This window comes from Erinaceus europaeus, chromosome 10, assembly GCF_950295315.1.
Source record: "Erinaceus europaeus chromosome 10, mEriEur2.1, whole genome shotgun sequence".
NCBI lineage: Eukaryota > Metazoa > Chordata > Mammalia > Eulipotyphla > Erinaceidae > Erinaceus > Erinaceus europaeus.
Genome location: NC_080171.1, coordinates 61354553 through 61378690, shown reverse-complemented (window position 1 = coordinate 61378690; position 24138 = coordinate 61354553).

Genomic DNA, 24138 nt, shown 5'->3' with positions numbered 1-24138 from the left:
TATTCAAATTTTTTTCACATAATGGTAATTTGCTATATGCTATTTAGGGTTAGTAAACACTTATTTTAAAAAATACGTATGACATTCTCACAGGAGTGAAGTGGTATCTCATTGTGGTCTTGGAGCATTTTTTTATATGTCTGTGGGTCTTTTGGATCCCTTCCTTGGTGAATGTTCTGTTCATATCCTTTCTCCACTTTTGGATGGGGCCATTAGTTTTTTTTTGTTGTTGTTGAGTTTGGTGAGCTTTTTATATGTTTTGGTTATTAGCCTTTTGTCTGCTGTATAGTATACAAAGATGTTTTCCCATTTTGTAAGGAGTCTCCTTTTTAAATAATTTTTTTCCTTTTAGTTTTTAAAAAAATATTCGGGTGATTAATAGTTTAAAGTCAACAGTAAATACAGTTGACACATATGGAAAATTTCTAAATTTTCTACAAAACACCCTGATCCCCAGCCTAAGTCCTTCTTCACCATTGTGAACCAGGACCTTACCCCTCACCCCTCAGAATCCTTTACTTTAGTGGAATACACCAAACCTAGTCCAGAGGCACCAGCATGGTATGTCAACCCTTCAGCTCCATTACTCTGCCACCAAGATACAGATGCTACCATGACGCCAACCTGACTTCTCTGGGCAGAAGACTTCACCAATGTGTTCTAAAACCACACCTCTTCAGAGCTCTGCCCCCCTAGGGAAACATAGAAACAAGCTGGCAGTATGGGTCAACCTGCTAATGCCCATATCTAGTGAAGAAACAATTGCAGAAGCCAGACCTTACATCTTCTGCATCCCATAATGATCCTGGGTCCACACTCCCAGAGGGCTAAAGAATAGGAAAGCTACTAATGGAGGGGATGGGATGCGGAACTCTGGTGGTGGGAATTGTGTAGAATTGTACCCCTCTTCTCCTATTGTCTTGTTGATCATTGGTAAATCAATAAATAAAATTTAAAAAGTCATGTGGAGGTTATTTCATTGCTCTCATCTGTTATCATCACTGTCTCATCCTCATTATTATCATACAAGTTGTATACATTTAGTAGTATTTCCTGTGTTAAATACTTTTTATTTATTTATTTTATTATTTATTTATTTAAAAAGGGAGACATTAACAAACCATTGGATAGGAGGGGTACAACTCCACACAATTCCCACCAACCGATCTCGATATCCCATTCCCTCCCCTGATAACTTTCCCATTCTTTATCCCTCTGGGAGTATGGACCCAAGGTCATTGTGGGTAGCAGAAGGTGGAAGGTCTGGCTTCTGTAATTGCTTACCCGGTGAACATGGGCATTGACTGGTTGATCCATACTTTCAGCCTGCCTCTCTCTTTCCCTACTAGAGTGGGTCTCTGAGGAAGTAGAGCTCCAGGACACATTGGTGGGGTCGTATGTCCAGGGAAGTCTGGTCGGCATCATGCTGGCATCTGGAACCTGGTGGCTGAAAAGAGAGTTAACATACAAAGCCAAACAATTGTTGAACAATTATGGACCTAAAAGCTAGAATAGTGCAGATTAAGTGTTGGGGGGTACTCACTGCAGATTATTGTGTACTTTTGCTATCAGGTATATATTTTTCCCTGGTTGATGGGTATATGTGAACATATGCTCTGTCTCAGAGGACCTGGTGTATATCTAGGTTTTGGGACTTTGTTAGGAAGTGAACCACCTGGAATGGAATTTGAAAATACTATGAAAGGAAAGGTCTCACCTAATTAATGAAGCCGAAGGGTTGTCATTCCACACCTGAAGTCTCTGGACACAGTCTGAAGTGAAGCATGCTGAGGGTCACTCGTTGCGATGATTAGGTTGTGATTGGCAGATGCAATATTATTTGATGTGTATTGAGAGAAGCAGGCAGGAAAGTGTGCCCCACCCTAAGGTTCCAGGACTGGGGGAAATATAGGCTCTATAGTGGAAATGTGAGGTTCCAGCAGTCTTAGGGTTCAAGAAGACAATGGATAGTTATTGTTATCATACATTATTTGGTAATTGGGCTAACTTTGAAAACTCCCTTTGGTAGGATTTGTTGTACAATACCCAACATCTTATATATAGCTGTGCCCCTGGTTGCTTCTGTTCTCCCTGGGCTAGGCTTTTGAGAGAGTCAACATCAAAGACTCAGCCTATGTATTAAAAAGATTCAGTCTGTGCTTTAAAAAGTTTGAAACATACAATCAAAATTTCCCCTCTCATATTAATTAAAGAGTGATTTATACGACTATAGTTAATAGAAGTGTACATAAACACCATTCCCACCACCAAAAGATTGTGTCCCCCCCCCCAATGCCCTGGGAAGGCGAATTTCCACCTTTACCTTTACCCCAGTATTTTTATTTTGGTGCCCTACTCCATATTTAGTCAAGTCCTGCTTTGAGTTTCCCTTTCTGTTCTTCTTTTACAACTCTGTTGATGAGTGGGATCATCCCATACTCATCTTTATTTTTCTGACTCAGCTCACTTAATATAATTCCTTCTAGCTCCATCCAAGATGGGTAAGAGAAGATGGGTTCATTGTTCTTAATAGCTGCATAGTATTCCATTGTTTATATATACCACAGCTTTCTCAGCCACAAATCTCTTGTTAGGCACCTGGTTTGCTTCCAGGTTTTAGCTATTATCAATTGTGCTGCTATCAACATAGGTTGGGCATTACGGAATCTTTGGGGTATACCCCCAGGAGAGGAATTTCTGGGTCATATGGAAGGTCCATGTCTAGCCTTGTGAGAGTTCTCCAAACTGCTCTCCACAGAGGCTGGACCAATTTACATTCCAACCAGCAGTGCAGAAGGGTTCCTCTGTCCCCACAGCCTCTCCAGAATTTGTTGCTGCTGTCCTTTTTGATGTATGCCATTCTCATAGGAGTGAGGTAGTATCTCAGTGTTGTCTTTATTTGCATTTCTCTGTCAGCGAACTGGAGCAGTTTTTCATATGTTTGTTAGACTTTTTGATCTCCTCTGAGGTGAATGTTTTTTTCATATCCTCTGCCCATTTTTGGATGGGGTCATTTGCTTTTTTGTTGCTAACTAAGTTTTCTGAGATCTTTGTATATTTTGGTGATTAGTCTCTTGTCTGATGTATGGCATGTGAACATCTCCTCCCATTCTGTGATGGGTCTCTTTGAGTGATAGTTTCTTTGGCTGTCTAGAAGTATTTCAATTTGATGTAGTCCCACTGAATTGTTTCTGCTTTAGTCTTCCTTGCAGTTGGGTTTGTTTCATCAAAGATGTCCTTGAGGTTTAGGTGGGAAAGTATTCTACCAATGTTTTCCTCTAAGTATTTGATAGTTTCTGGTCTAACATCCAGATCCTTGATCCATTCTGAATTCATTTTTCCCAGCATCATTTATTGAAGAGAGATTCCAGTCTCCATTTAATAGTTTGGGCCCTCTTATCAAAGATTAGATGTGTTGGGGTTTAGTTCTGGGCTTTCAATTCTGTTCCACTGGTCTGTGTGCCTATTTTTGTTCCAGTACCAGGCTGTTTTGATGATGATGGCCTTATCATATTGTTTGAGATATGGGATTGTGATACCTCCATTTGTTTCTTTTCCTCAAGATTTCTTTGGTGATTCTAGGTATTTTCTGGTTCCAGATAAATGACTGTATTTTATGTTATATTCTCTTAAAGAAGCTGGTGTTACTTTGATGGGCATCACATTAAATTTGTATATGGCTCTGGGGAGAATATTAATTTTGATGATATTTATTCTTTGAGCCCATTGTCATGGGATGTCTTTCCATTTCTTGATATCAGTTTCTACTTCCTTGAATAGTGACTCATAGTTTTCAGTATACAAATATTTCACTTCTTTGGTCAGCTTTATTCCTAGGTATTTTATTGATTTTGCTGCAACAGTGAATGGGAGTGATTTCTGGATGTCTTCATCAGATCTGTGTTTGCATACAGAATTGCCACTGATTTTTGTACATTGATTTTGTAGCCTGACACCTTGCTATATAGCCTAATAACTTCTAGTAGTTTTCTGCTGGATTCTTTAGGTTTTTCTATATATACTATCATATCATCTGCAAATAGTGAGAGCTTGACTTCTTCCCTTCCAATCTGTATTCCTTTGATTTCTTTCTCTTGCCTGATTGCTATGGCAAGAACTTCCAATACTATGTTGAAGAATAATGGTATAGTGGACACACCTGTCTAGTCCTGATCTGAGGTGGAATGATTTCAGCTTCTGTCCATTGAGTATGATGTTGGATGTAGGTTTGCTATATATGGTTTCCACTATCTTGAGAAATTTCCCGTCTATTTCAAATTTTTGTAGAGTTTTGAGCATGAATGGGTGTTGGATTTTGTCAAAGGTTTCTCTGCATCTATTGAGATAATCATGTGATTTTTGGCTTTGTTTTTATTGATGTGGTGAATGACATTGATTGACTTACATATGTTGAACCAGCCTTGCATTCCTGGGATAAATTCCACTTGGTTGTGATGAACAAACTTTTTGATATCGTTCTGTATCTGCTTGGCCAGGATCTTGTTTAATATTTTGGCATCTATGTTCATCAGAGATACTGTTCTGTAGTTTTCCTTTTTTGCTGTGTCCCTATCTGCTTTTGGTATAAGGATGATGTTGACTTCATAGAAGATAGAAGGGAATGTTCCTGTTTCTTCAATCTTGTGGAAAAGCTTTAGAAGTATGGGTGTTAACTGTTTCCTGATGGTTTTGTAGAATTCATTTGTGAAGCCATCTGTTCCAGGACTTTTGTTGTTGGGGAGATTCTTAATAACTGCTTCAATTTTTTTGTCTGTTATTGGTGTATTTAGTTTTTTAGTTCTTCTTGTTTCAGTTTTGGAAGGGCATATGTTTCTAGGAATTCTTCCATTTCTTCCAGATTTTCTAGCTTGGTGGCATATAGTTCTTCACAGAAGTTTCACATGATTTTCTGGATTTCTGTGTTGTCAGTTGCAATATCTCCTCTATTGTTTACAACTATATTAATTTGAGTCTTTTTTTTGGTATGGCTAATGGTTTGTCAATCTTGTTTAATTTTTCAAAGAACCAACATTTGGCTTCATTGATGTTTTGTATGGTTCTCTTATTTTTGATGCTGTTTATTTCTGCTCTAATTTAAGTGGTTTCTGTCCTTCTGGATGCTTTAATGTTCCTTTGTTCCTCTTCCTCTAAGTCCTTAATGTGTCCAGTAAGGTCATTTATTTGAACTTTTTCTTGTTGTTTAATATATGATTGTATGGCTATGAGTTTCCCTCTTAGTACTGCTTTAGCTGTGTCCCAAATATTTTGACAGCTGGTGTCTTCATTTTCATTTGTTTCCAGGAACATTTGAATTTCTTGCTTGAGTGTTTCTCTGACCCAGTGTTTCTTAAGCAGTATGTTGTTTAGTTTCCAAAATCTGTGTCTTTTAGTAATTTTTTTGTTTGTTGTTAAATCTTAGCTTTACTCCACTGTGGTCTGAGAAGATACTTGGGATGATTTCAATGCTCTTGAATTTGTCAATGCTGTCTTTGTGGCCTAACTTGTGGTCTATCCTTGAGTATGTGTTGTGTGGATTTGAAAAGAATGTGTGTTCTGATTTTTTTGGGTGAAGAACTCTGAAAATGACCAGGAGGTCTAGTCTGTCCATCTCTTCATTTAATTCTCTTGTTTCTTGGTTGATCCTCTGATAATATTGCAAGTATTATAGTGATGTTCTTGTTTATATAAGGTCTTTTAGAACCTGTTTCAGGGAAGGCTTGGTGATGGTTGCCTCCTTTAACTGTTGTCTCTCTGAGAAGGTTTTGATCCCTCCATCTAGTCTGAATGAATGTCTAGCAGGATATATTATCCTTGGTTGAAACCCCTTTTCATTCAGGGCTCGATAGATATCTTGCCATTCTCTTCTGGGTTTTAGAGTTTGAGTGGAGAAGTCTGCTAATAGTTTTATGGGTTTTCCCCTATATGTTACATTTTGTTTTTCTCTTGAAGACTGTAGGATCCTTTCTTTATCCTTACTTATTTTCCATTGTAACTATAATATGTCTTGGTGTATTCATGTCTGGGTTGATTCTGTTTGGGACTCTCTGGGCCTCTTGAATCTTAATTTCCTTTCTATTCTTTAGGTCTCGGAAGCTTTCTCCTATAATTTTCTCTAGAATGTTTACTTCCCCTTCCTCTCTTTCTTCCTCTGGCAGGCCAATTATGCGGATGTTACTTCTTTTGAGATAATTCCATATGTTTCTGTTGTTTTTTTTCCGTGTCTCTCAATCTCTTTTTTGAGCTCTTTTACCACCTTCTTAGTTTTCTCTAGCTCATCCTCCGTCTCACTAATTCTGTTTTCTGCTTCTGTTAGTCTGCTTTCCCTTCCCTCAGCTTCTTTCTTCAGTTCAGCTATTTCAGTTTTAAATTCTCTCATTACATTGAGGTAGCTAGTATTTTCCTTGAGGGTCTTATCTGTTGTTTCCCTAGTTCTGCTAGCTCTTTCCTCCATAGTTGTCTTCATTTCCGTGATTATTAAGTTTACTATTCCTCGTCTACTTTTCTTGTCTGTGGTTACTTCTGACTGATTTGTAGTTTCTTCTGGGCTCCTGTCTTCATTCATTTCAGTAGCAGCTTTATTTGCTCTTGGTTTAACCATTTCTTTTTATTGATGTTTTCTTTTTTTATTTTTATGTTCTGTTGTTCTTCAGTTGTTGTGTTTTGAGTACAAGCACACTATATTAAATACAGTTATGACAAATGCAGGCACCAACCTCGGAAAGTATAACAGTAACTGAAGCAAGGATTGAAGCTCTTTAACCAATACCAGTTAGCCAAATAATGCCTCCAGTCCAAGAAAAAATAGCAACCAAATCCAAATGAAAGATAAAGAGACAGGGAAAAAGGGATAGCAAGAATTATAATTATAATTATAGGCAATTATGCAAATGTACTGTTTACTGTAAATTTTAGCGGTAGCAAGAGGAGAAAGGGGAAGTAGGGAAGAGACTCACACAGAGAGTCCACTCTGAGTCAGAGTTCTTCCCCAAAATAATTCACAAATGAGTATCAGTGAATTCAGAAAGCAGGAGGAGGAAGAAGAAAAAACGACAAGAATGGGGAAAAAAAAAAAAGAAAAAAAACTGCAGTAAAAAAAAGAGTTTTTTTTTAATTAGCTAGGAGGAGGGAGAGTGGATAGAAGAGGTTGGTAGAGTGAAACAAGTTCCTCTCACAATGAATAGGACAACCAGTCACCTAGCAATGGAAAATACACCAAAAATTAATTTTTGTCAACCTGAAGGAGGAGGGGAAAGGGACACGTGTGTATATATAATAGTAATAATAAAGTAGAATAGAGTAAAAAACCCTAACAGTCTGCAGCTTGGACGTCTCCCAATTGGCTCAAGCAGCCTGAGCAAAGACAGATAATTGTTAAAAAAATAAAACAAATACAGGGAGTCGGGCTGTAGTGCAGTGGGCTAAGCGCAGGTGGCGCAAAGCACAAGGACCGGCATAAGGATCCCGGTTCGAACCCCGGCTCCCCACCTGCAGGGAAGTTGCTTCACAGGTGGTGAAGCAGGTCTGCAGGTGTCTATCTTTCTCTCCTCCTCTCTGTCTTCCCCTCCCTCTCTCCATTTCTCTCTATCCTATCCAACAATGACAACAACAATAATAACTACAACAATAAAACAACAAGGGCAACAAAAGGGAATAAATAATAAAAATAAATATAAAAAAATAAAACAAATACAAACAAAAAACCTTCCAGGTAGTCTTTCCCAGGCAGGATGAGGTTCTGATTGGTCATATATATTGTCACTCCAATTGAGCTTGAAAAGAATTAAAAAAGCAAAGGGAATCAGAAAGGAAAAGGATTGGAATCACACCCCTAGTCATCCAGGAATCTTGGTAAAGAAAAAAGCTCAGCGGGGAGCTTGCTAATAGCAGCTCTCCAGCCCCCAATGTCCTGTTATAGGGTGGAGGAGGGGGTGTGCTTCATAAATAATCAAAAAATTTCTTTTTTCTCTGTTTTCTAATCCTAATTGAGCTATAGTCAACTCCTTGGTGTCACACTTAGTGTTGGTATGCTTCTAATTCTGCTTCTAAAACCCCTTCTGTTTCATTGGTTTAATCCCCCCTGCTTAACACTGTATTCTATTTACATACCACTGTTAACTAAGCACTGCCCTGCCTGCAGGGCATTGGTTTAATCCCCATTGGTTCACGATGTCTTTTTGCTCCACCCCCTCTCCTAGTTCACCCTGATTTCCACCAGTCTTTATTTGCTCCACCCTCTCTACGTCTCATCCTGTTTCCACCCTACTTGGTGAGTATATATAAGGACAGGATTGTGATTATAGATGGCTTAGATTGCACTCTGCTCTACATGAATAAAGAGATACTGCTTCCTAGCTCAGCCATGAATCTCTGGTCATCTGTCTCCTGCCCGCGAAGCTAGTCCAGCAACTTAGGACCCCTTATTCACTGTCCTGCTGAAGGCCAGGTATCCTGCCCTTTCCAGCAGTTGTTGTCAGAGCTCATGCCAGCAGCTGCCTCCAAGTCACCATCTTGGCTCTGTCCCCCAGATACTTTCTAAATCCTTTGCATGTGTCAAGTAATCAAAACCTTTAAATAGTCCTACTAAATAAATGACATTATTATCTGTGTATTAGAGATGAATCCACTAAAACACAATAAATTGCCCATTCAGACAGCCAGAAAAGGCAGATCTGGAATTTAAACCAGAGCTCTTTGGTTACAGGGTCTATGCATTTTACCATTATGAAGATAGGGGATCTCTTCTAGAGACATCTATTCAGTATCTGACCTGTGTTCAATACTGAGATGAGAGAGATGACTAAGGAAATTACCTGGCTTAATATCTCTCATAGCCTGAGAAACAGAGAAGCATTTTTGCAATTACTGATTAATATAATAGGGACAATAGTTAGGATATTCTTATGTCCTATTTTGCCTGTGCTAGTCCTGATTGACACCGGTTGCTAAGTATAATTACTAGTTGTGTTTTCTTCTACACCTAGCAGTGAAAGGGTTGAGATCATAAGTTAGATGGTTTCTATTAGTTTATAGTGAGTATGCATGAGGAGTCCTGGGGTCTCAAAATGGGAAGGCCAAATAGGGGTAGAGATTCATCTGAGTGAATATTACAGGGTGAGAAAAAGCTTTCATGGTAGTGGATGGACGTTTGAAGCAGAAAGAAAGTGCATATGACTATGCTTGTGTTACATATATTCACATGTGACTGTGACTGTGTTACATATGTTCAGGAAAAGCACGTAGATTGGGGCTGTTATGAAGTACTGAATCTCAAACCAAGCTGCACATTAAAGTAATCTGGGGAGCTTTAAAAACCCTTTATACTCAGGCTGTGCCAATTAATCCGAATCTCTGGAGCTGATTTTTAAAGCTCTCTAGGTGGTTGTAGTGTGGTTAGAGACTCTTGTAGGTGGAAAGCCATTGAGCAGTAGGAAAAATGTGATGCTTGGTTAGGGGAAGGGAACGGACTAGGACCACCTCATGGCGAATAATGATTGCAACCGAAGGGTTTGGGGTTTGTCCCCAAGTATCACTGAATGTTTGGTTTTTCTACATAGCCTCAGTTTTATTGGGGAAGGTATGGTACAGCTGTTTGACTACCAACTTTTTTCTAAATGGTAGCAGCATAAATTGATAATAAGCTATGTGGAACATAGCTCTTGTACACTGTACTTAGACAGTCCTCCAAAACTAAGTGTTATGGCTTAAATATAATTTGCAAATGTTCTCTTCATGGTCCAGAAAACCTTTCAGTGGTGCTAAGAGTGCCAAGGATTACTAGGTTTGTGAAGCTGGTAGTGCTTTTCTATAATAAGGAAGGGCATGTAAACATCTCAGAACAGTCCCTTTCAGTGGAAAAAAAAATCTTGAAAGTGCTTTGCATATAAAAATTGTCTGTAGATCTCTCTGAAGGAAACTGAAGGTTAATTAGCTTTCCCTATCTTTCAGTTAAATATTTACCAGTCTAATAATTGTTTAGAAGGTGGAACCTGCTAACTATTAAGATTGATTTAATGCATGAAGTAAACCTATGTTAATAATAATAAAATGAGAATAAAAATAATAAAGTCATATAATGTTCACACTTTACATTTTGGAAGGACCAGTGACCCCAGAGGCATTTTCAGGGTAGGGTAGAGTTCCCTTCTAGTGAATATATTAACATTTAGCCTTTCAGGATGGCAAGTGGGGAAAAGAGCAGATAAACCAAGTCTTCTGAACAATGTATGGATCCAAATAAAAGGGACGCTTGTGGGTTTCATGTATTAGATGGCTTTTTGGCTCTTCCCCTCTCTTCATGGTACAGTGTGCCATTAAAGCCACCTGGAGCCTTCAAAGTCACCTGGGATCTCCTTTTTCTTTTTTAGACAACTCTGGATATTTGGGACCCTAGAATTTTCAGCCCAAGAAGTCCTGACCTTCCATAAATTCTAGAATTTTGTACTTTTTTTTTTTAATTTAAGAAAGGAGACATTAACAAAACTGTAGGATAGGAGGAGTACAACTCCACACAATTCCCACCACCAGATCTCCATATCCCATACCCTCCCCTGATAACTTTCCTGTTCTCTATCCCTCTATCCCTTTCCTGTTCTCTATCCTCTGGGAGTATGGACCCAGGGTCATTGTGGGTTGCAGAAGGTGGAAGGTCTGGCTTCTGTAATTGCTTCCCTGCTGAACATGGGCATTGACTGGTCAATCTATACTCCCAGCCTGCCTCTCTCTTTCCCTAGTAGGATGGGTCTCTGGGAAAGCAGAACTCCAGGATACATTGATGGGGTCGTCAGTTCAGGGAAGTCTGGTTGGCATCATGCTGGCATCTGGAACCTGGTGGCTGAAAAGAGAGTTAATGTACAAAACAAAACAAATTGTTGAACAATCATGGACCTAAAGGATGGAATAGTGCAGATGAAGTGTTGGGGGGGGGGGTACTCACTGCAGACTATTGTGTACTTCTGTTTTCAGATATATATTTTTCTCTAGTTTATGGACATGTGTGAACATATGCTCTATCTCAGGGGACTTGGTCTATATCTAGGTTTTGGGACTTTGTTAGGAAGTGGACCACCTGGAATGGAATTAGAGAATAGCATGAAAGGAAAGGTCTCACCGAGTGAAGAAGCTGAAGGGTTGTCGTTCCACACCAGAAGTCTCTGGACACAGTCTGAAGTGAAGCATGCTGGGGTGGCACTCATTGCGTTGATTAGGCTACGATTGTACTTTTAAAGGGAGGATCATATGCTATTGACAGACATATCAGTGGACTTGACTGTGGCCTTGAGGTGGCTGGTTGTGAGGCTAACATGTGAAAGTGGATCTTGGTTGTGATAATTTGAGTGTCCACATGTGGAAATTTCCTCAGAATGTAGCAGAAAGCCTGGGTGGAAAGTGAGGGCCATGGTGTTGGTTATTTCCATGTTGCTATGTCCAAGGGAATTAGAAATTATATCTAGGCTTACAGGTACTAAGCACTAATACTTCCAGGTATCATAAGGTACACTTGTCAATGTAAGCAAATAGAGAATTTTTTACTTAAATTTGGTAAATGATTTTAAATAGTATATGGGCTTACTTTTTGACTTTTTACTTGGGCCTTTGAGAATTTTAGGTAAAGACTAGAACCTTCACATATAAGTAAATGGTACACAGGGAGGTTTTTCATCTGAGAAGTGGATTATATCTGAGTAGTTGAACCTTATTTGCTGAGTATTTCATATAACCCCAGTTAAAATAAAAAACCTTATCTACCTATTTCCCCAGCATTGAGTATAGATAACCAAAAGTTCCATGTCTAAATTTGTGATCAGTTCAGGTCCAGGTATTGAAAAACCAGGAAGAGAGATGCTAAGAGAATGCTAAGATGCTTGTATCTTAGCACTTTCTAGTGAATCCACTAACCGTGCAATCAGTAGCACATGACCACCTTCAAATATCAGGTCCTGTATTAACCACATTGCTTTTCTTATCTCTTTATTCCTTGAAAATCAGGTATAATAATTTTCATTTTTAAAGATGGAGAAATTTTATTTGGGATATTTGACATGTTTAACATCTGATAAAAATAATAGGGGGCACAGAGTCGGCACACCCAGTTAAGTGAACATAATAGGGAGCACAAGGTTCCCAGTATCAGCCCCAGTTCCCCACCTGTAGGAGGGTCACTTTGAAAGCGGTGAAGCAGGTCTGTAAGTGTTTATCTTTCTCCCTTCCTCTCTATCTGCCCTTACTCTCTTAATTTATCTCTGTTCTATTCAGTAACCCAAAAAGGAAAAAAATGATTGCCAGGAGCTGTGGATTCATAGTGCAGGTATCAAGCCCCAACAATAATCCTGAAGAAAATAATAATAATAGAATTTATGTTTGTTCTCAACTAACACTCAGCTTCTAGAGACAATCTTTCCCCACACCCCAAGTCTAATCCCCTCTATTGAGAGTGGAAAATATCTTTCGAGGCAAAATTATACTAAGATGTGAGGTGGTTTTTTTTTTTTCTTTTCCAAAAAAGACTTTTCTTCTTCCTAGTTTAACCCCCCCCCCAAACTGCCTCTTTTCCTCTTTATCCCTCCCCTGCCTTGTAAGTAAATCACACTAATTATTAACTTTGCAAATGAAGCTCTAAAAAAGCTATTTAAGTTTATTCCTATGAGATGGGACAACAGATTAGAAATCTAGTGCCACCTGGGGTGGGAGTGTGTTAAAATTCCATGTTAATGCCTCATGCATGTTTTATGCCTTAGATTAGTAGCTAATGCGGTCATTGATCATCTTGTGTCATATGAGCTATAAACCTGCTGCTTTGAACTAATTCTTTTAAAAACTCATTTCCAAGTCAGTATTCAAGTCCAGACCAAGGTTGGAAGTGAGGTCATATTTGCTTTTGGTAGAGGTCAAAACCATTTTTCTAACTATGTGTTTTTTTGTAGATAATAAGCAGGGTGTAATATATCACTGGAACAAGTTAAGTTTGTAAAATTGCCAGAGCAAAAGGATTTCCTAAAATACAGGCCTAGACTTAAAAAAAAAAAATGACATTGTAACTTTTGGAACAAAATGGATGGATGGAATGTGATTATGTTAAATGAAATAAGTAAGGAATTTTTGACTCAAGTGGGATATATCAATAAGTAAACACAATATATTTGTAAAAGTTTAATAACAATTTCCCTTAGACTCTGAAGACTGGTGATTACCAGAGGGGAGAGAGAGAATGGGGGCTCTGTAAGAGGGTCTTTTAGGTATATGGCTCTCGAACTTTGGTGGTTGGTGTAGTGAAATTTATACACATATAGGTGTGGAGCTGTCTAAAATTTTATAGTATTATAGACTAATGTTAAGTCAATTTGAAGATAAAGTTTAAAATATAGATGTCGAGCCATTTTTTTGTATCTCACATGGTTTTTAAGTGCTATTTGCAAATCATAAATTTGTTCAAAGTTTTAATTTGAATGCCTTTTAGTTTGTACTTAATTACTGAAGACTTAATCCCATTAAGTGAGAAATTAAGGGCATATGTAACTTTTCCTACTAGTGAGTTCTAGTTCAGATTCTGGTGTGTCCACTGACTATCTGACATTAAATAAAATCTTATCAAAGATGAGTTTTAACAGAAATGTGAGACTGATGATATTACTTACTTTATGGAGTGATTATGAGGAGTGACAAAAGAAAGTTTCTACTTCAAGGAAGGTCTCCATCAGTTTCTCTAGATTCTACCTGGGGTTTCCAGCTACATGAGATAGAGAGGAAGGAATGGAATAAACCAAATAAAAACCAACCCTTGGAGAAACAGCTCAACACTGGGAAGTATACGACAAATGGACAAACGTAGCTTAACTGTGGTTTACATGGAGACTTAGTCATGGAGAGATCATTGCTCTGTTCCCATGATTGATAGCTGCCAACTCCCTTCATTCCCTTTCAACCCCATGCATTTCACAAAACTTGAAATCAGCTCACATGCAGAATAATGAACAGGGATAATTTGGGAGTTTTTCCTGGAACACCTATCCAGGGCCAAACCAGCTCTGGTGCTGGCAAAGTACAGACACAGTATGTGGGTCTCTGGCTTTGGAATGCAGCTTTCTTCAGGAATTATATCCCAAGAGCCTGGAGAGCATTAGGCAACCATGTGAGGCTCTGGATGATTCTCTGGTTGCTAATAAACTCATGCATTTAAGACTGGAGAACAGAAGTGTTGGTGATTAGGGGATATTTGACTCAATAGTAAAGTCTCTGAAGTATAGCAGAACCAGCCAAGGTTAGTGACCGTGGTGGGTGGTCTGACTGAGACAATATTGTCTAAATGTTTCCTGGGCAACATTTCCTGTATTTCTGAATGCTTTTTCCCCCTTTGTTAATCCAGGGAATTAGGATTAAAACTGTCACCAAATCGCAGAATTCACTTAATAATTTTTGCTTTGTATGCCTTTATTACACATGTGAAATTACCATGAAATGCTTCAAAGACAAAGACAATTTCTTCTGGAACCGGAGGTTCTCCTACTAATCTGTTTTATTTTGACATGCAAAGAAGTCTAAGCATAAAATATGTTTATAAATTAGACTTTCTTCATTTAGGTAAAATCCAGGTATATAATTTCATAATTCATAGAGTATAACATTTTTAGGTATGTTGTCCCTCCTCTTAAATGTAAAATTGGGATTTTTGTATGTCTGCTTTACCAGGCCATTGGCAAGCACAGTTTTGGCATTCTGTATCCATTTTCATTCAAACACACACACACACACACACACACACACACACACACACACACACACACACACACACACAGAATTAGAGAGAGAGTGAGAGGGTTAGTTAGTTTTCAACCAGATATGCCACTACCTGGCTCCAGAGAGAGTATGGGAGAGACAAAGAGAAGGAGAGACATCATGGCACTGGATCTTGTGTCAATCTTCTTCTTCTAGCATTTGCCCTTCTTCCGTAGCCAGTTAATGGCTTTGAAAGTGACTGGGATCCATGTGGATTCAGTCGGCTAGGAAGGATCGTCAGTTTCCCCAATGAATGGGTACTCACGGGATGCACCACGGGAAGGTCGATCCATAGCACCTCTCATGTCATACCTGCAGGTCATACCTGGGCTACAGATGGCAAGATACATAACTTAGCTGGTGAGCTATTTCTTGCACCCCATAATTAAGACCTTCTGAATTTATCAGTACTGAGAGCATGATACATGCTTAGCACATTAACAGTTAGCAGAGGGCTCCAGTGGTGCAATCAGCGTGCGGTACTTATGCAACAACAGAGTTGGGCTTTAATAAAGAAAAAATAAAGTTATTACATTTGAGAAATAGCTATAAACTTAATATAGATCATTGAAACACAAACTTAAAAAGGGAGGGGGTAGCTGAATTGTCTCTAAAATTTTGTGAAAACTATGATAATTATTGAGAGGGCACAGAACATTGGTGTTGGGTGTGATGTGGAACTATACTGTTGTAACCTTACAATCTTGTAGACTATTACTAGATCATCAATAAGAACTTTGAAATTAATGAATAGAAAGATAATAATAGGCTCACCAAGTCAGAGGGTTGAAGAATAGTGCTCTAGAAATATTAAACTGCAAAATAAACCAGGACAAGCTATGGTTGCAATTATTATAGGGAAATGCTAAGGCTGTAAACAACCTTCTTCATTAAAACAGCCCAAGTTCCAGTCCCCCCCCACACACACACACACTGAACTGTGCTGAAGAGACTGACTTAAATGTTAATTTTGGTCATTTCTATTACCCACTTCCTCCATCAGTTACAGTGGCGATAAACAGCATAAGGTGTTTTATAGCAGCTCTTGATTCCCCCGCCCCCAAATTTCATGTGAGTAAACCAAGCATATCGTTAACAATGTAATTTGTGCTAAATGGAGTTCCTAGTAAATTGTCATTGGTTTATTATTATTCACTGGAATGCATTTACCCTGCTAATGCAAAACTGCAAATTTTATTATAATATGTTAATAGTTTAACAAACAAAGTTAAATGCTATTAATATAATGGTATCACTAAAAGTCTCATTTGTAGAAGTATAGAGTCTTCTTCAATATTTATTAGCAAAGTTAAGAAATGAGATGTGACAAAAAGAATACAACAACAGCTAGTAGGCTCAATATAATTGATGGAAAACTTAATTGTATGCTCTTAGCTAAAACTAGGCAGCCCACAATACAGTGCCTGGTAAATTGCTCTATAACAACTGAATGAATAACGGCTGAGCAAGAAGCAACTTCACCATGCTTAAAGTCCTGGGTTTGAAGCCCAAGCCTCCACCATGTTGGAAGCACCAATATGGGGGGAACTTCACCAATGCTGGAGTGCTGGAGTGCTGGAGTGTATCTCCATTTTTCTCTCCCTCTCTGTCTTTCATTCTCAACCCAAAAAGAAAAAAAAAATTCTGGGGTTCTGGGGTGGGGGTGGGCAGAATCCGGCAAGTGCAGATCTTGGTGGCAGAAAGGAAAACAAAAGGAGCAAGAAGGGGGCTGGGCGGTAGTGCACCAGATGAAGCACATATAGTGTGGAATGCAAGGATCTGCACAAGGATCCAGGTTCAAGCACTTGGCTCTCCACTTGTGGGGGGGGGCACTTCTCAAGCGGTGAAGGAGGTCTGTAGGTGTCTATCTTTCTCCCTTCCTCTCTACCTTCCCCTCCTCTCTCAATTTCTCTCATACACAGCAGCAACAGCAACAACAACAATAACAACAAAAACAACAACAATGGGAAAAAAATGGCCTCCAGGAGCAGTGGATTCATAGTGCAGTCACTGAGCGAGCCCCCGTGAGAACCCTGGAGACGATGATGATAATATTAAGAATAATAGAGAAAGAAAGGAGCAAGGAAATAAAATAAATGATGTTATTGACAGTTTCGTTTCTTTAAATTATAATTCTTGTTCCAGTTCCATCTAGACTTCTAAAATAAATAAGAAAATTGGTATTTGTTTTGTAAATTAAACATAAAAAGAAAAATTACAAATAATATCTTCCTTCTCTTTATTGTCTTTTGTTAAAGTAGATTTGTCTCCAATAGATAATATCTAACCATTTAACAGTTTAGCCAATAAAGATGGTGTGGGTAAAATATGTAGTAAGGCATGAGTATACTAGTTTCAAATATTTTTCCTATTGAGATACTAACAATGAGTACAACTCTGAAACAAAAATAATTGGGATAAACTTAGAGTTTTGTACTCAGGTTTAACAACATTCAAATGTGACTGCAGGCAGGAAGTAGGGATTTGTATGTATAATTAAAGACTATTGAGAGTGTTTCCTCAATGTAACTCAGGGTGGGCTAATGGTGTGATTAAACATCAGAGAACAAGAACATCACTTTTATTTTTTAGTATCCAGAAAGAGTACTGCTTTTCTCAGTACTTGTCAGAGAGCACAGACACTAGGTGATTTGGTTAATATGGTTCATTTAGTTTATGTTGTAGAATATGCACTTTATGAACAAGGTAGACCAATGGAGATGATTGGCCAGAATAGAAAGGAAACTCCAATTATGTATAATAAATGGCTATGGAAAAAAGCTGGCAAAAGTTGATTAAAATGAACCAATATGAAGAAGAAAAATTAAATTCTCTAATCTAAAAAACAAAACAAAATAAAAACACCTGCCAAGCACTGATAAAAGAGAACCAGAAGAAAATGATAGCATTGTGAAACCATTTTAAGGGTTATTGTGAAAAGCATAGAATTGATCAGTTTTATATTATGTCTCTATGGATAGCCAAGAAATACATTTATATATATATACACACACATATATGTGTGTGTGTGTGTAACAATAGAAAGGATGGAATTAAAAATACACTAATATATAGAATGCTGCTTTTCTAGTAGCAAAGTCCATGCATTAGTATCCTTGTCAAAGTCTATTCAGCAACTGATAGAATTCTGCATAGTTTTTAAGCTGAAGTCAATTGGCAAACAAGATTATCTTGGAATTCTCTGAGTTTGCAAGTTAAATGAAGATGCTTGAAGTAATCAGAACTGTTTCTTCTAAAAGTGTACAAAAGCTGGTTGGATAAAACAAAAAGGTGATAAATTTATATGGGAAGAAATTTTTTTTTTTCCCCCTTTTGTTGCCCTCGTTGTAGCTTCCTTGTGGTTATTATTATTGCCCTTGTTGACGCAATTCGTTGTTGGATAGGACAGAGAGAAATAGAGAGAGGAGGGGAAGACAGAGTAGGGGAGAGAAAGATAGACACCTGCAGACCTGCTTCACCGCCTGTGAAGCAACTCCCCTGCAGGTGGGGAGCCGGGGGCTCGAACTGGGATCCTTACGCCGGTCCCTGCGCTTTGCGCCACATGCGCTTAACCCACGGGAAGAAAATTTTAAGTATTTGAAATGCAATGGTGAATATGGAAGGAGTTCTAACTAGGTAGAAAGTTGTTATAATAAACATGCACATTATTCTCAATACTATGCATAGCAACTAATAAGGGCAGAATGGACAGACTTCCTCCTATAAAAAGTTCCATGTACAGAGAATTCACAGAAGCCAAGTGTTGTCAGAAAACATACCACCCTTTTCTTGTCCCTGACTATCACGACTAAATTCCTACTAGGAAAGCCACAGAATGTCAGGGGGCTTCTAGGATACGCCAAAATTTGAGAGATTCTACTTGATTTACAGTTAATCTAAACAATTTAAACTGGAAAGGCAACTTTTCTCAATGGTTGAGTGAATTTTGTCTTCAAATATGGACTGCACCTCTGTTTATAGATATTTACATCAATCAACACCTAGAAATTTGGCTTGTCTGATTCAATATGATGTCTTCACGTCCCATTCAAAGTAGCGCAAAGTAGATGACTTCATCATTTTTAAACAGCTGAATAGTATTCCATCATGTATATAATTCATAGATTCCTTAGCTTTTCACCTGTCATTGGGCATATAAGTTAATTCCAAATTTGAGTTATTAATTATGCTGTTATGAACATAGAAATGCATTTATCTCTTTGGATAGGTTTCTTTAATTCATTTGGAGAGAAATTTCTGGGTCATGAGGTAGATTCATTTTTAGTATTCTGAGAAATCTCTAGAATGTCTTCCATAAGGGTTGGACCAATTTACACTCCCTGTAGCAGTGCAGAAGTGTCCCTTTTTTCACATGTCATCTACAACAATTTGTTACTGTCCTTTCTAGTGAATGACATTCTCACAGGTGTAAATTGGTATCTCATTGCTGTATTTATTTGTATTTCTCTCATCAATGACTTTGAGCACTTTCTCATATATCCATTGGCCCTCTGCATCCTTCACTCATTGAAGTCTCTGTCCATTTCCTTATCACATTTTCTCATGGGTTTTAGTTTGTTTGGGCGCTAAATTTAGTGAGTTCTCTATGTATTTTGGTTATTAGTCGTTTACCTGAAGTATGTTATATCAAGAGCATCTCCCACTCTGTAAGGTGTTGAAGACAGTTCTGAATTATAGATTGTGATGTGCTCTGCCAGTGTTTTCTTCTATATTAGATGGTTTCTGGTCTAATCTCCATAGCTTTGATCCATTTAGAGTTGACTCTTGTGCGTGGTGATATGTGGTGATTCAGGCTTATTCTTCTGCATTTTTTCAACCCAATTTTTCCTAACATCACTTGCTAAAGAGACTCTACTTTCTCCATTTAATGTTCTGTATCTCCTTTTCAAAACTTAGTTAACTATAGATTTGGGAGACTAATTTCTGGGCTCCCATTACATTCCACCATTCTATGTATTTACTTTTTGTTCTATTATCAGGCAGTTTTGATTATAAAACCCATATAATACAGTTTGAAGTCAGCATGATGCCTCCATTTTTGTTCCTTTTTTTGAATTGCTTTGGCAACCCTAGGAATTTTGACCTCCTTTATCTATTTGATACACACTCCCACTTTCCATCTCCCTCAACCCCCCAGACACTGATGGCAGCCACCAATATGTTCTCTGTGGGCTTATTTTGTTTTATTTTAGATTGCACATATAAGCAAGATTGCATCGAATCTGGCTTTCTCTGATTTCCTTTACTTAGCATAAAGCTCTCAAGGCTCATCCATTTTGTCACATAAGATAAGATTTAAATCTTTTTTTTTAATGGCTGATTAATAACACCATTGTATATCTATACCACCTTTTCTTTATCCACTTATTGATTGATGAACGTAGGTTGCTTCCTTATTTTGGCTATTTTAAATAATGCTGTGGTGAATATGGAAGTGCGTGTATTTTTTTTTTCAAGTTAATGTCTTTCAAGTTAATGTTTTCTTCAGATAAGTACTCAAAAGTGTAATTAATGACTCATTGTAGTCCTGTTTTAAATTTAATGCCAGTTTCATAAAATGAAAAGTGGTGCCTGTCAGTTTGTTTTGCTATAGAACCCATCAGCAGGTCACCAAATATGTGTCAGAGCAGATGCCTGCCATGCTAGCTTCACGGGCGGGAGAGAAAGACAACCAGGGACTCATGGCTGAGCTGGGAAGCAGTATCTCTTTATTGATGAGCGGAGATACAGTTCAACAATCTAATCTCTTCTAATCACAACACAATTCTGTCCTGCATCTCTCCTGAGGCAGAAGAGTCAGGAAAAAGGAAGTACGTAGGATAGGGGGCGGGGAAAAGGAAAAAGCGCGGACCAGTGAGGATTTAACCAATGTCCCGGAGGCAGGGGGGTGCTTAGTTAACAGTGGTTATGTAAATAGAACACAGTGCCAAGCAGGGGGGACCAAACCAATGAACCAGAAGGGGGTCTTAGAAGCAGAATTTAGAAGCATACCAACAGATGGCTGCTTCTCCAAGACCAGCACACAGTGTCACCTCTACTAGCACCTCACGTCTACAAGCACCTCTGCAATGAGACCTGGGGCTAGCAGCTCTTAGTTGCTTTAAGAACTTTCCAATCTGTCCTCAGATTGCTTCAGTTTTGTGTGTCATTTAGACACAAACCCTAATGGCTTTCTCTTTTGTATTTCTCCATCATCATCATCATCATCATCATTATCATCTCTGCCTCCTGTTCCTCCTCCTTCTCTTCTTCTCCTTTTTCTCTATCAGGGTTATTACTGTGGCTCAGTACCTGAATGATTTACTGCTTCCAGAAGCATTCCTCCTACCCTCTTTCTTTCTTTCCTTCTTCCTTCTTCCTTCTTTCCCTCCTTCTTTGCTTTCTCCTTTTCTTTCTTCCTTTATCCCATAGAGGCAGAGAGAAATGGAAAGGAAAGAAACAGACACCTGTAGCACTGCTTAACTGCTTATGAATTTTACCCCCTTCATGTATGGATCTGGGACTTGAACCTGGGACCTTGTGCTTGATAATAGTTTTGTTCTCTAGGTTATGCCACTGCATGACCCCTGGAGGGTTGCCCCATGTGGTGCTTAAATCCTTCATTTCTCATGCAGAAGCTCTGTGGTTTAGAGTTCCCTCCTCTAGTAGCTGAGGGAGCATGGTGTTTATGCCTAGAATGTGTCCTCGTTTCTCCAACCTGCTTCTATGCTGATCTTCTTTCATCTACTGGTAAATGAGTAAATGAATTTTTAAGTGTCCCTGTCAACTTGTCACTCCCTCCCTCCAGTTCTTGTTTATATAACTAGTTTCTGTGAATTTCTGGGAATAGGTAAATTCAGGATCTTTTTACATCTCCATTTGTATCATAATTTATCTCAGTTCCCTGTGATGACAATAACCTTATAAATTAATATTTTCTCAATAAAGTAATTTTTAAAAAATGCAAAAATGTTTGGTCTGGGAGGTAACACAGTGGATACAATGTTGGACTCTTAAGCATCAGGTCCTAAATTTAATCCCTGGCATCACATGCCAGAGGGATGTTCTTTCTTCCCCTTCCTCCTCTTTCTCTCATTAGTTAGTAAATATAATTTTTTATAAAAGCCAAAAAAAAAACCAACCAAAAATACTCAATTTATTTTCTCAGTAAGGAATTGAACCAAACTCTTTTACCTTCAGACTGATGACATGAGAGAGTGAAGATTGAAAGTTACTCAGTAAACAGAAGACTTTGAGTCTTTGCTGGCCACTTACTGTTTCTCTCAACTTTCAGTGCTAGTGACCTTAGTTTCTTATCACAATTGTTCAGAATTTGTACATTTAATTGAAAATTTCCATTAAAAAAAGTGAAACCAGAGTTCCTGTAGGAACACTTAGTGCTAGAGCTCAAAACTTGCCAGCACGATGTCTCAGGTTTAATCCATGATGACATTGCCTATGCCAGAGTGGTGCTTTGGGTCTCACTTTTTTTTCTCTACCATGTTAATATGTGAATAAATATTTAAAAAATGAAACCAACATAAAGTGTGGGCAAGTCCAATAAAAACATGTTTACCTTTATGTGGAAGTGAGATTTTGCATGTGTGTTTTCATGGCTTCAATTTTTCATTCATAAAGAGACAGAGACATGGGACTAGGTGGTGGTGCACTTGGTTAAGTGCACATGTCACCCTGCACAAAGACTGGGGTTCAGCCCCCACTTGCTGGGGAAAAGCTTCACGAGTGGTGACGCAGTGCTGCAGCCGGTGTCTCTCTATCTCCCCATTTCCTCTCCATCTCTCTCTGTATCCATCCAATAAATAAATAAATATTTTTTTTTAAAGACAAAGAGAGAAGAAGACAGGCACGATAGCACAGCCGCTTCCTTTGGTGCCGCTGCACCTTACATGTGTCATGCCAGAGTTCAAACCAAGACAGTTTACATGGCAGGAAATACACCCTATCTGGTGAGTGATTTCTCTGGCCCAGAAAAATGCAGGTTTTAAGAATTTTCTAGTATGATCTTAGAAAGCTACTAGCTCATCTTTGATAACATGACAGTGAAAACCATGAAAATCAGCAGATTGCTAAGTAATTTTTCCTTTATTAAAAAGTTCTGTGCAGTGTATTTATTACTCTTGCCCTTATTTGGTGTTTGTTGTCCCTTCCTTAACTGACATGTTTAGACTTTCAGTTGTTATAGTGTTGTTGTTTGTTCTTTATTGTCTAAGCTTCAGTTATATATATATTTTCTGTTATTTTTTCACATTATACTTACTTTTCGTTTTGTTTCTCTCAATATAATACCAAACACATCCCTTGAATTCTTTTTTTTATCTTTTTTTAAATATTTATTTTATTTATTTATTCCCTTTTGTTGCCCTTGTTGTTTTATTGTTGTAGTTATTATTGTTGTTGTCGTTGTTGGATAGGACAGAGAGAAATGGAGAGAGAAGGGGAAGACAGAGAGGAGGAGAGAAAGATAGACACCTGCAGACCTGCTTCACCGCCTGTGAAGCGACTCCCCTGCAGGTGGGGAGCCGGGGATCGAACCGGGATCCTTATGCCGGTCCTTGTGCTTTGCGCCTCCTGCGCTTAACCCGCTGCACTACAGCCCGACTCCCCCCTTGAATTCTTAATTTCAAGTTTTTCTACTTTGTATTTGTAATTGGTATGCTCAGTTTTAGAATGTTCAGTTTGTTATGTATAAATTTGAAATTTCTAAATTCTGTTATGCATTTCACTCGCATTTTACCTAGTTGAACAAATTGATAATAACTTTCAAAATCTTGCCCTGTTAGCTTTTTATTGGGATTATTTGTCGATCAGTGCCAATTTTGTTAGTATTTTCTCTGTTATTGGTCATATGCTCCTGTCTTCTCTTATACTTATTATTATTATTATTATTATTATTATCATTACCATCAGAGTTATTACTGATGCTCGATGCTGGCACTATGAATCTACCACTCATGGTGGCCATTTTTTTCAATCACTTTGCTTCTTATTTTATTTGACAAGTCAAAGAAAAATTGAGAGGGAAGTTAAAGAGGAAGAGACAAAGAGAGACACTTGTAGAGCTACTTCACTGCTTGTGAAGTGTCCCACATGCAGGTGGACAGTGGGGGATTGAACCTGAATCCTTGCATGTGGTGATATGTGTGCTTAACCAGGTGTGTCACCAACCAGCCCCTCACCCTGCATTTTTTAAAATGTATTTTACTGTGTAAGTCATTTATGTGGGAGAGAAAGAGAATCCACAGCACTAATCTGGCACATGCAGCACCAGTGATGGAACCAGAAACCTCCAGTATGCAAGTGCTGAATTCTACCTGTTGAGCTATTTCTTAGAACACAGTAATTTTTATT